This window comes from Mesoplodon bidens (assembly GCF_964165515.1).
Source record: "Mesoplodon bidens genome assembly, chromosome: 15".
Classification (NCBI taxonomy): Eukaryota; Metazoa; Chordata; class Mammalia; order Artiodactyla; family Ziphiidae; genus Mesoplodon; species Mesoplodon bidens.
Genome location: NC_138171.1, coordinates 83,989,287 through 84,003,031, shown reverse-complemented (window position 1 = coordinate 84,003,031; position 13,745 = coordinate 83,989,287).

Sequence of the window (13,745 nt, the reverse complement as noted above, 5' to 3'; positions counted from 1 at the left end):
GGGTGTTAGCTCTTCTCTAAATGTTTGATAGAATTCACCTGTGAAGCCATTTGGTCCTGGACTTTTGTTTGTTGGAAAATTTTAAATCCCAGTTTCAATTTCATTACTTGTGATTGGTCTGTTCATATTTTCTATTCCTTCCTGGTTCAGTCTTGGAAGATTATACCTTGCTAAGAAGTTGTCCATTTCTTCCAGGTTGTCCATTTTTTTGGCATAGAGTTGCTTGTAGTAGTCTCTTAGGATGCTTTGTATTTCTGTGGTGTCTGTTGTAACTTCTCCTTTTTCATTTTTAATTTTATTGATTTGAGTCCTCTCCCTCTTTTTCTTGATGAGTCTGGCTAATGGTGTATCAATTTTGTTTATCTTCTCAAAGAACCAGCTTTTAGTTTTATTGATCTTTGCTATTGTTTTCTTTGTTTCTATATCATTTATTTCTGCTCTGATCTTTATGATTTCTTTCCTTCTGCTTACTTTGGGTTTTGTTTGTTCTTCTTTCTCTAGTTCCTTTAGGTGTAAGGTTAGATTGTTTATTTGAGATTTTTCTTGTTTCTTGAGGTAGGCTAGTATAGCTATAAACTTCCCTCTTAGAACTGCTTTTGATGCATCCCATAGGTTTTGGATCATCATGTTTTCATTGTCATTTGTCTCTAGGTATTTTTTGATTTCCTCTTTGATTTCTTCAGTGATCTCTTGGTTATTTAATAACGTATTGTTTAGCCTCCATGTTTGTGTTTTTTACGATTTTTCCCCTGTAATTCATTTCTGATCTCATAGTGTTGTGGTCAGAAAAGATTCTTGATATGATTTCAATTTTCTTAAATTTACTGAGGCTTGATTTGTGACCCAAGATGTGATCTATCCTGGAGAATGTTCCATGCGCACTTGAGAAGAAAGTGTAATCTGCTCTTTTTGAATGGAATGTCCTATAAATATCAATTAGATCTACCTGGTCTATTGTGTCATTTAAAGCTTCTGTTTCCTTATTTATTTTCATTTTGGATGATCTGTCCATTGGTGTAAGTGAAGTGTTAAAGTCCCCCACTATTATTGTGTTACTGTCGATTTCCTCTTTTATAGCTGTTACCAGTTGCCTTATGTATTGAGGTGCTCCTATGTTGGGTGCATATATATTTATAATTGTTATATCTTCTTCTTGGATTGATCCTTTCATCATTATGTAGTGTCCTTCCTTGTCTCTTATAACATTATTTTAAAATCCATTTTATCTGATATGAGTATTGCTACTCCAGCTTTCTTTTGATTTCCATTTGCATGGAATATCTTTTTCCATCCCCTCACTTTCAGTTTATATGTGTCCCTAGGTCTGAAGTGGGTCTCTTGTAGACAGCGTATATATGGGTCTTGTTTTTGTATCCATTCAGCAAGCCTGTGTCTTTTGGTTGGAGCATTTAATCCATTCACGTTTAAGGTAATTATCGATATGTATGTTCCTATGACCATTTTCTTAATTGTTTTGGGTTTGTTTTTGTCGGTCCTTTTCTTCTCTTGTGTTTCCCACTTGGAGAAGTTCCTTTAGCATTTGTTGTAGAGCTGGTTTGGTGGTGCTGAATTCTCTTAGCTTTTGCTTGTCTGTAAAGCTTTTGATTTCTCCATTGAATCTGAATGAGATCCTTGCTGGGTAGAATAATCTTGGTTGTAGGTTCTTCCCTTTCATCACTCTAAGTATATCATGCCACTCCCTTCTGGCTTGTAGAGTTTCTGCTGAGAAATCAGCTGTTAACCTTATGGGAGTCCCCTTGTATGTTATTTTTCGTTTTACCCTTGCTGCTTTCAATAATTTTTCTTTGCCTTCAACTTTTGCCAATTTGATTACTATGTGTCTCGGTGTGTTTCTCCTTAGGTTTATCCTGTATGGGACTTGCTGTGCTTCCTGGACCTGGGTGGCTATTTCCTATCCCATGTTAGGGAAGTTTTCGACTATAACCCTTCAAATATTTTCTCTGGTCCTTTCTCTCTCTCTTCTCCTTCTGGGACCCCTATAATGCAAATGTTGTTGCATTTAATGTTGTCCCAGAGGTCTCTTAGGCTGTTTTCATTTCTTTTCATTCTTTTCTCCTTATTCTCTTCCACAGCAGTGAATTCCACCATTCTGTCTTCCAGGTCACTTATCCATTCTTCTGCCTCCGTTATTCTGCTATTGATTCCTTCTAGTGTAGTTTTCATTTCAGTTTTTGTATTGTTCATCTCTGTTTGTTTGTTCTTTAATTCTTCTAGGTCTTTGTTAAACATTCTTGCATCTTCTCAATCTTTGCCTCCATTCTTTTTCCAAGGTCCTGGATCATCTTCACTGTGATTATTCTGAATTCTTTCTCTGGAAGGTTGCCTATCTCCAATTCATTTAGTTGTTTTTCTGGGGTTTTATCTTGTTCCTTCATCTGGTACATAGCCCTCTGCCTTTTCATCTTGTCTATCTTTCTGTGAATGTGGTTTTTGTTCCACAGGCTGCAGGATTGTAGTCGAGGCTGTCTGTTGTACCATTTCTTTTTTTGAGTTCTCAGGCATGGTTTGGCAGTGCAAAAACTGTAACATTAACAAATTCAATAAAAATTAATATATGGAAAAAATAGGCAATTTAGATTTATGAGTGTAGCTTCAGAAAGACAGAACTCAGAGGCTGGGGATTTTTAAAAAAATTTATTTATTTATTTATTTATTTATTTATTTATTTATTTATTTATGGCTCTGTTGGGTCTTCGTTGCTGCATGCAGGCTTTCCCTAGTTGCAGCGAGTGTGGGCTACTCTTCATTGTAGTGCACGGGCTTCTCATTGGAGTGGCTTCTCTTATTGTGGAGCATGGGCTCTAGGTGTGCAGACTTCAGTAGATGCAGCATGCAAGCTCAGTAGTTGTGGCTCGCAGGCTCTAGAGCGCAGGCTCAGTAGTTGTGGTCCACGGGTTTAGATGCTCTGTGGCATGTGGGATCTTCCTGGACCAGGGCTCGAACCCGTGTCCCCTGCATTGGCAGGTGGATTCTTAACCCTGGGCCACCAGAGAAGCCCTGAGGCTGGGGCTTTAAACTGGGATTCACTAAGACATATATAATATATAAAGCCTCAGGACTGGCTATACTTATACCTAGGGAATGATTGTAGATAGAGAAGAGAGGACAGCTGAGGGAGGCCAGGGTCACTTGAGCATTTAGGATCTAGAGGAGGATGCTGAGAAGGAAAGGGCAGTGAAAGAGGAGGAAACCCAGAAGAGGGTGTATCCCAAGGTCAAGGAAATAAAATGTCCTGAGGAGAAGGGAGTTATCAGTGGTGCCAAACGCTGCTCAGAGACTCAATACAATGGAACTGAGTCTCAGTGAAATCAGAAGGAAGACCGTTAGCTGAGAGTGAGATCAGGGAGAGGATCTTGGAGGTTTGTGAAGGAAAAAGAGTGGAGGGTGAAATGATGAGCAGAATGCAGAGGCTTGCTGGTCTGGAGTTCTGGGATCATAAATTTAAAATGAAGCCATGTAGGGCTTCCCTGGTGGTGCAGTGGTTAAGAATCCACCTTCCAATGCATGGGACACAGGTTCAAGCCCTGGTCCTGGAAGATCCCACATGCTGCGGAGCAACTAAACCTGTGCACCACAACTACTGAGCCTGCACTCTAGAGCCCGCGAGCCACAACTACTGAGTCCGAGTGCCACAACTACTGAAGCCCATGTGCCTAGAGCCCATGCTCTGCAACAGGAGAAACCACCCAATGAGAAGCCTGCACACCACAGCGAAGAGTAGTCCCCGCTCACCGCAACTAGAGAAAAGCCCACGTGCAGCAACAAAGACCCAACGCAGCCAAAAATAAAAATAAATAAATAAATTTATTTTAAAAAATAAAGAATAAACAATTCATTAAAAAAAAATGAGGCCATGTAGCAAGGATGTGGGTCTTTGTCCAGCCACTTGCTTAGATGCAGGGGAAAGAAAGAAGCTAGAGACATAGGAGGGTATCAAAGAGAGGGATGCTTGAAGGTGAGTTCTTGGAAATGGTGCAGTTGTTGGTAATGATGAAGCCTAGGGTGTGACTATAAGAGTGGGTGACTAAGGTAGAGAGAAAGTCTCGATCATTGAAGCAGAAGAATCAGGAAACTAAGAGGCCTGGGTGTGGATAGATTATTTAAAAGCATGTCCGAAATGGCAGGGGAAGAGCATAGAATAAGACAGGTCCTAAAATTGTCAATGAATAAGAAGGTATGACCAGCTGGCCAGCAGAGAGCAGGAAAGAGGGTGGTATCATTTGATGGCACATGCTTCCAAAGATTCAGTTAATTGTCACTGTTGTTATTTTTTATTTAATGATGCTGCTCCATCTTATTGAGATGCCACAGATGAGCCCATACCAGCCCTCTCTTTGAACCACAAAGCAGCAGAGCTGAAAAGAGAACAGCCTTTCCCAAATCTCAGACATCTGAGCAGTACCGCCACAGTATTTGCCTAATCTGCTTGTTGCCCATTAGTAATATTTTTCTTTAGACTGACTCATTTTTGTTAAAATATATTTAAGATGGATTGGGAGTTTGGGATTAGGTGATGCAAACTATTATATATAGAATGGATAAACAACAAGGTCCTACTCTATAGCACAGGGAACTATATTCAATATCCTGTGATAAATCATAACGGAAAAGAGTATGAAAAATAATATACATACATATATATATATATATATATATATATAACTGAATCACTTTGCTGTACAGTAGAAATTAACACAACACTGTATTTTTTTAATTTATTTTTATTTTTTGGTCATGGCACGCTGCATGTGGGATCTTAGTTCCCTGGCCAGGGATCGAACCAGCACCCCCTGCATTGGAAGGGTGGAGTCTTAACCACTGGACCGCCAGGGAAGTCCCAACACAACATTGTAAATCAACTATTCTTTAATAAAATAAAAATTTTAAATATATATTTATTTAAAAAGCAAACAGACTCACAGATATAGAAAACAAATTTATGGTTACCAAAGGGGAAAGGGGGAGGGGGAGGGTAAATTAGGAGTTTGGGATTAGCAGATACAAACTACTGTGTAGCTCAATTCAGTATCTTATAATAAACTATAATGGTAAAGAATCTGACGGATAAAACTAAATCACTTTGCTGTACACCAGAAACTAACACAACATTATAAGTCAACTACACTTCAATAAAAAATAAATAAAAAGGAAACTTGATTTCACTATATAAATTAAAAATGTCTCACTTTCCATAAGCAGAAAGTAACCATAAAACAGATGCCATGTTCCTAGAGATTATCATACTAAGTGAAGTAAGTCAGACAGAGAAAGACAAATATCATGGATCACTCATATGTGGAATCTAATCTAAAAAATACAAATGAGCTTATTTACAACACAAAAGCAGCCTTTTTTTTTTGTTTTGCGGTACGCGGGCCTCTCACTGTTGTGGCCTCTCCCGTTGTGGAGCACAGGCTCCAGATGCGCAGGATCAGTGGCCATGGCTCACCGGCTCAGCAGCTCCGCGGCATGTGGGATCCTCCAGGACCGGGGCACGAACCCGCGTCCCCTGCATCGGCAGGTGGACTCTCAACCACTGCGCCACCAGGGAAGCCCAAAAGCAGACTTATTGATATCAAAAACAAACTTATGGTTACCAAAGGGGAAACGTGGGGGGAAGAGGTAAATCAGGAGCTCGGGCTGAACATACCCACCCTACTATATATAAGATAGGTAACCAACAAGGACCTCCTGTAAAGCACAGGGAACTCTACCCAATATTCTGTGATAACCTATATGAGAAAAGAATCTAAAAAAGAATTAACATATGTATATGTATAACTGAATCACTTTGCTGTACAACAGAAACTAACACAACGTTGTAAATCAACTATACTTCAATAAAATTTTAAAAAAAGAAGTGTCATAAAAACCCATAAAGGGCTTCCCTGGTGGCACAGTGGTTGAGAGTCCGCCTGCCGATGCAGGGGACACGGGTTCGTGCCCCGGTCCGGGAGGATCCCACATGCTGCGGAGCGGCTGGGCCCGTGAGCCGTGGCCGCTGAGCCTGCGCGTCCGGAGCCTGTGCTCCGCAACGGGAGAGGCCGCAGCAGTGAGAGGCCCGCGTACCGCAAAAAAAAACAACAACCCATAAAGAACAGATATGAAGTCTTTCAGTGTTCAGCTGAGGAGATGAACTTTGTGTTAATGGGGGGCATTTTAAATCGAAGTGACTTATCCGCATCGCCATGTAAGTTACCACGCCTGTCTCCCCCTTCCTACACATTTCCAGTTCCTGCAGCAGTTACCCCTACTGAAGCTGCCATTTATCAGCCCTCTGTGCTTTTGAACCCACGAGCACCGCAGCCATCCCCGGCATACTACCCAGCGAGCATTCAGGTCTTTGTGAACTACACAGCGTACTAGCCCAGTGTTTGAAAGATGTCTGGTGATTCTGAAACCGTCAGAAATAAGACAATTTCTAGCAACTTCAGGGAAAGTTTGTCTATACTCAGGCTGCAGTATTTTCAGCAAACATGATTGGACAGTGGGCCTGTGCCCTATATTTTGGTGGAGTGAAAAATTTGAGCCAATGAAGCCAAATCCTTACAGCAAGCAGCAGGCTTGACTCTTTGCTGATTGCAAGTGGGCATTTATTTATTTTTTAAAAATTTTATTGAAGTAGTTGATTTACAATGTTGTGTTAATTTCTGCTGTACAGCAAAGTGATCCATTATACATATATATATATTCTTTTTCATATTCTTTTCCATTATGGTTTATCACAGGATATTGAATATCGTTCCCTGTGTTATACAGTAGGACCTTGTTATTTATCCATTCCATATATAATAGTTTGCATCTGCTAATCCCAAACTCTCAATCCTTCCCTCTCACCCCCTACCCCACCCTCTTGTCAACCACGAGTCTGTTTGCTATACCTGTGAGTCTGTTTCTGTACCAAAGATAAGTTCTTTTGTGTCATATTTTAGATTCCACATATAAGTGATATCATATGGTATTTGTCTTTGTCTGAATTACTTCACTTAGTATGATAATCTCTGGGTTGCTACATGTTGCTACAAATGGCATTATTCATTCTTTTCTATGGCTAATATTCCATTGTATATATATACCACATCTTCTTTTTTTAAACTTTTTTTTTTGGCCGCACTGTGTGGCATGCAGGATCTTAGTTCCCCAACAGGGATCAAACCCGAACCCCCTGCAGTGGAAGCACAGAGTCTTAACTGCTGGACCACCAGGGAAGTCCCCTACCACATCTTCTTTATCCATTCATCTGCTGATAGACATTTAGGTTGCTTCCATGTCCTGGCTATTGTAAATAGTGCTGCAATGAACATTGTGGTACATGTCTCTTTTTGAATTATTGTTTTCTCAAGGTATATGCCCATTAGTGGGATTGCTGGGTCATATGGTAGTCCTATTTTTAGCTTTTTAAGTGTTTTACTGCTCTCCATAGTGGCTGTATCAATTTACATTCCCACCAGCAGTGCAGAAGGGTTCCCTTTTCTCCACACCCTCTCCAGCATTTATTGTTTGTAGATTTTTGGATGATGGCCATTCTGAGTGATGTGAGGTGATACCTCATTGTAGTTTTGATTTGCATTTCTGTAATAATTAGCAATGTTGATCATCTTTTCATGTGCCTACTGGCCATCTTTATGAATGCATGTGTTTCTTTGAGTTACTCATAATGTCCTTAGCTTGGCTGCAATGCCATGCAGATTTACATGGCTGCTGTTTTTGTTGACTTTGCATTACTTGGATTAACACCTTGAATTGAGAGTCAAACATTCCCTCTTCACTGACCAGCAACGGACCTTTAACTGCAGTAGGAAAAATAAAAATAAGAAACAAAAACCATTTTGTGTGAAAGTTGGTGATAACTGGCACTTAAGTTCAGAAAAACAGTTCTTTATACCTGCTGCCTTAAGATGCTGTCTGCCCAAAGCTCTGAAAGACTTTGATAGGCGGTAATTCTTAACTACAATACTACTGAGTTTTTGTAGAAAGGTTACATTTGATAATAAAACTTGCCTGCTTTAAAAAGAGAGGGAGAAGAATGGAATAGTTAATGACCAGTCAGAAATAAAGGGATATTTGCTCCACATTTTTAGTTTGAGGGAAAAACGAAGTTCTACTTCAATAAGAGGAGTCACTTTGTTTTTGCTTTTAATGTTAACCATCACCAAGAATCAGAAAGGGAAAAAGATACCTACTACAGACAAAATTATTGTCAAGTGACGGTTTGCTATTTTCCTGGGAAGAAGCATGGAAATTCCTTCTACGGAAATTCCTATCAACTGTACTGGCTGTACTTCCATGCAATAGGGCAGAAGGTGTGAAACACACACCAGCTTACTCTGAACCTTCCAGAGTACACCTCTGTGAGTCATCACAGCACTGTTCCCTTGATTTCATTTTCTGGTTACAATTAGTTTAATGTGCCTGTGACCTATAAAATCATTTATAATAGCAGAGGACTGTGTTTTCATAATTTGTGCGTCATCACTTTGTTCCCAAGAGCTGTAAGTATTGTCATCAGCTTTATCGAGATGAGGCTGTACTAGTCTGGCCATGGAGGAAATTATTCCTGAACTCTGTCTGCTTTCAGAAGTAGTAATTTCCTGCCATTCTGGCCCACTGCTTAAAAAAAAAAATCAATGTTATTGCAGTATAATTTGTATTCAACACAACGCACCCAGTATAGGGGTATATTTCTATGAGTTTTGACAGATTTATATGCCCATGTAACCACCACCATAATCAAGATAGATATTATTTCCATCACTCCAAAATATTCCCCGTCAATCCACCACCCCCATCCTTGGAGCTAGGCAGCCACTTATCTGCTTTCTGTCACTTTAGATTAGAATTTCTTTTTCTGTAGTTTCAGATAAATGAGATCATAAAGCATGTATTCTTGTGTCTAGTTCCTTTAGTTCAACATATGTTCATTTTTTGGTTATTTTTATTATGGTAAAATACATATAAAATAAAATTTACCATCTTAACCATTTTTAAGTATACACTGCAGTGGTATTAAATACATTCATAATGTTGTGCAACCAACATCACCATCCATCTCTATAGCTCTTCATTTTGTAAAACCAAAATTCTATACCCATTAAACAATAACTCCCAATTCCCCATTCCCCCCAGCCCCTGGCAACCACCATTCTACTTTCTGTCTCTAGGATTTTCACTACTCTAAGTACCTCATGTATGTGTGATCATGCAGTATTTGTCTGTTTGTGACTGACTTATTTCACTTAGCATGGTGTCCTCAAGTTTTATCCATGTTGTATCATGTGTCAGAATCTTCTTCCTTTTAAAGGCTGCATAATATTCCATTGTGTGTGTTATCACGTTTTGTTTATCCATTCATCCGTCGATGGACACTTGGGTTACTTCCATGTTTTAGCTATTGTGAATAATGCTGCTATGAACATGGGTGTACAAATATAATATCTCTTCAAGATGCTGCTTTCAATTATTTTGGGTACATACTACTCAGAAGTGGAATTGCTGGATCATATGGTAGAGTTCTTTTTTCATTTTTGAGGAACCATCATACTGTTTTCCACCATCTGACATTCCCATCAACTGTGCACAAGTGTTCCGGTTTTTCTACATCTTTGCCAATACTTGTTATTTACTATTTTTTTTTTAACATTATCCATCCTAATGGGAGTGAGGTGGTATCTCATTATAGTTTTTTAAAAAATAAATTTATTTACTTTATTTTTGGCTGTGTTGGGTCTTCATTGCCGTGTGTGGGCTTTTCTCTGGTTGTGGCGAGCGGGGGCTACTCTTTGCTGCGGTGCACAGGCTTCTCATTTCAGTGGCTTCTCTTGTGTGGAGCACGGGCTCTAGGCGCGTGGGCTTCAGTAGTTGTGGCACACGGGCTCAGTAGTTGTGGCTCGCGGGCTCTAGAGCACAGCTCCTAGAGCGGGTTCTCCATGTTCCTCAGCATATGGAAGCTTCCCGGACCAGGGCTTGAACCCATGTCCCCTGCATTGGCAGGCAGATTCTTAACCACTGGGCCACCAGGGAAGCCACAGTGTCATAAAGATTTTGCTGTGTTTTCTTCTAAGAGTTTTATAGTTTTAGATCTTACATTTAGGTCTTTGGTTCATTTTTGTATATGGAGTTAGATAAGGGTCCAACTTCATTTTTTTGCATGTGTATATCCACTTTTCCCACACCATTTGTCAAAAAGACTGTCCTTTCCCTCATTAACTGGTTTCGGCATCCTTGTCAAAATTCACTGGACCAAGTATTTGAGGGTTTATTTCCTGACTCTTGTTTTCTATTCCATGTCTGTCTTTATGCCAGTACCATACTATTTTGAGTCCTGTAACTTTGTAGTAAGTTTTGAAATTAGGAAGTATGACCCTTCTAGCTTTGTTTTTGTTTCTCAAGATTACTTTGGCTATTCGGGGTCCTTTGAGATTTCATATGAAATTTAGGATGGCTTTTTTCTGTCTGTAAAAAACATCATCGGGGGACTTCCCTGGTGGCCCAGTGGGTAAAACCCTGCGTTCCCAATGCAGGGGACCTGGGTTCAATCCCTGGTCAGGGAACTACATCCCACATGCATGCCACAACTAAGAGTTCGCATGCTGCAACTAAGAGCCCACATGCCACAACAAAGATCCTGTGTGCCACAACTAAGACCCAGCACAGCCAAAATAAATAATAAATATATATAAAAAACCATTGGGGTTTTGATAGTGATTGCAGTGAATTTGTAGATTGCTTTGGGTAGTATTGACAGCTTAACAATACCCTTTTCCAATCCATGAACATGGAATATGTTTCCACTGATTTATATCTTCTTTCAGCAGCGTTTTGTAGTTTTCATTGTACAAGTCTTTCTCAGCATATGCTTTTCAGTTTCCTCTGTGTTGTTTATGTGTGTTAAAGGTTTATTCCTTCTTATTGCTGCATAGTATTCCATTTCATGGATATATCATAATTTGTTTATTCACTCACCAGTTGATGGACACTGAGTTGTTTCCAGTTTGGGGCTATGATGAATAAAGCTGCTATGAACATTAAAGTACACGTTTTTGGGTGGATATGTGTCTTCATTTCTCTAGGGGTGGAATTGCTATGTCATGTATTAAATGTCAAACTATTTTTCAAAGGAGTTGTACCATTTTACTTTCCCACTGGCAATGAATGGGAATCTCACCAGGTGCTCCCCCTTCTCATCAACAACCTTTTGAATTTTAACCATTGAAATGGATGTATAGTGGTATATTGGTGTGGTTTTAATTTTCACTTCCCTGATGGCAAATTATATTCAGCATCTACTCTTGTGCCTGGTGGCCTTTTTATATCTTCTTTTGTTCAATTTTTGTTCAATTTTTTTGCCCATTATTTAAATTGAGTGGTTCATCTTCTTACGATTGAGTTGTAAGTGTTCCTTTTACATTTTAAAAAAATTTTTATTTGTTTATTATTTAGTTATTTATTTTTGGCTGCGCTGGGTCTTCTTTGCTGTGTGCAGGCTTTCTCTAGTTGCGGTGAGCAAGGGCTACTCTTTGTTGCGGTGCGTGGGCTTCTCATTGCGGTGGTTTCTATTGTTGTGGAGCACGAGCTCTAGACACGTGGGCTTCAGTAGTTGCAGCACATGGGTTCAGTAGTTGTGGCTCATGGGCTCTAGAGTGCAGGCTCAGGAGTTGTGGCACGTGGGTTTAGTTGCTCTGCAGCATGTGGGATCATCCCGGACCAGGACTCGAACTCATGTCCCCTGCATTGGCAGGCAGATTCTTAACCACTGTGCCACCAGGGAAGCCCTCTTTTTACAGTTTTGATGTAAGTACTTAGTACTGTGCGTATTTTCTTTCAAATCTCTTACCTCTTTGTTCTCTCTTAACTTTTTGTTCTCTCTCTCTCTCTCTTTTTTTTTTTTTGCAGTACACGGGCCTCCCACTGTTGTGGCCTCTCCCATCGTGGAGCACAGGCTCCGGACGCGCAGGCTCAGGGGCCGTGGCTCACGGGCCCAGCCGCTCCGTGGCATGTGGGATCCTCCCAGACCGGGGCATGAACCCGCGACCCCTGCATCGGCAGGCGGACTCTCAACCACTGTGCCACCAGGGAAGCCCACTTTTTGTTCACTTGATGCTCTTTTGAAGAGCAGAAATTTTTAGTTTTGATATATTTCTTAAAATTTCCATCCAACTTAAATATTTTGTTACTTCTCTTGTGATCTCTTTGTTGACTCATGGATTATTTAGAATTGTGTTTTAAGTTTACTATTTGGGGGAGTTTTCTAGATCTCTTTCTCTAACTGATTTCTAATTTAATTTTTTGTGGCCAGAGAACATATTCTGTACGCTGTCAACTTGAAAAAATTTATCAAGACTTGTTATATGGCCAATGATAGGGTCTATTTTAGTGAATCTATGTACATTTGGAAAGAATGTGTATTCTTTTGTTCTTCAGTGGAGTGTTCTGGTCATGTCAACAGGGTCAGCATTAAAATCTGCATCCTTACTGAGTTTCTGTCTCTTTGTTCTTGCAGTTAGGGAGAGGGGAAGTCTTGAAATCTCCAACTAAAACTTTGGGTTTGTTGACAGCATACGTTGGGTCTTGCCTTTTTATCCAACCTCACAATCTCTGTCTTTTAATCCAAGTGTTTAAACCATTTTGATTTAATATAATTATTTATATGATTGGGTCTAAATCTACTGTCTTGTATTCTTGTTAATTGACCCTCTTATTCTTTGTTCCCTCTCCCTCTTTTTCTGCCTTCTTTTGGATGTAACTGAGTAATTTTGAGATTTCCATTTTATCTCTACTGTTGGCTTATCAGCTATTCCTCTCTGTATTAATATTTTAATTATCTCATTAAGGTTTATAACATGTATACTTACCTTATCACAGCCCATCTTCTAATAATGTTGTACCCTTACAATCATATACTTCCATCCCCCACCCCCGTCTTTTATGCTTTTACTTCCATATATAATTTGAACCTCAATTCTACTCTTTCCCAAATCATGCCCTACAGTTTCTGGCTGCCTGAGTTTCCTTGAGCTCTAATCTTTATCTCCTGCACTCAATAAGGGTCCTGGGCTCTGATTAGGTCTCCCCTCCTCTTGCCTATGGTCCGGAAATTGCTTCTGGGCAGAAGCTGGGGTAGTTATAGGGCTCATTTCCTTTGTTTATCCGTCTCTCAGGCATCCAGTCCTGTGTTTCATGCTGTCCAATGTCTGGAAACTGCTGTTTCATATATATATATGTGTTCAGTTTTCTAGTTTTTTACTGTGGGAGGATGACTCTGATTCTTGTTACTCACCAACATAGGAGGTGGAAGGCTCAGCATTACTTACTTGAATCTTCTCCTGAGTGATAATGTTTTTGAAATCATGGATTTTTTATGGTCCTTATATTATTTATATTCATTTAAAAATAAGTAACTATTAACATGCAAACATGTGACAATTAAAATAATTTTGCTTAGTACCAGTGGTATATGTACCTGCTTTGGAAAACCCTGAGCCAGTCTTATCTCAAAGTGTTATAATAGGTGGAAAACAGAGGATGAGTGTCATGGCCAATGTCACACAGACTGTTAATTTCAGATTCTGATCTAAAACTCAGGAGGGAGACTTCCCTGGTGGCACAGTGGTTAAGAATCCGCCTGCCAATGCAGAGGACACGGCTTCGAGCCCTGGTCCTGGAAGATCCCACATGCCACGGAGTAATTAAGCCCGTGTGCCACGACTACTGAGCCTGCACTCTAG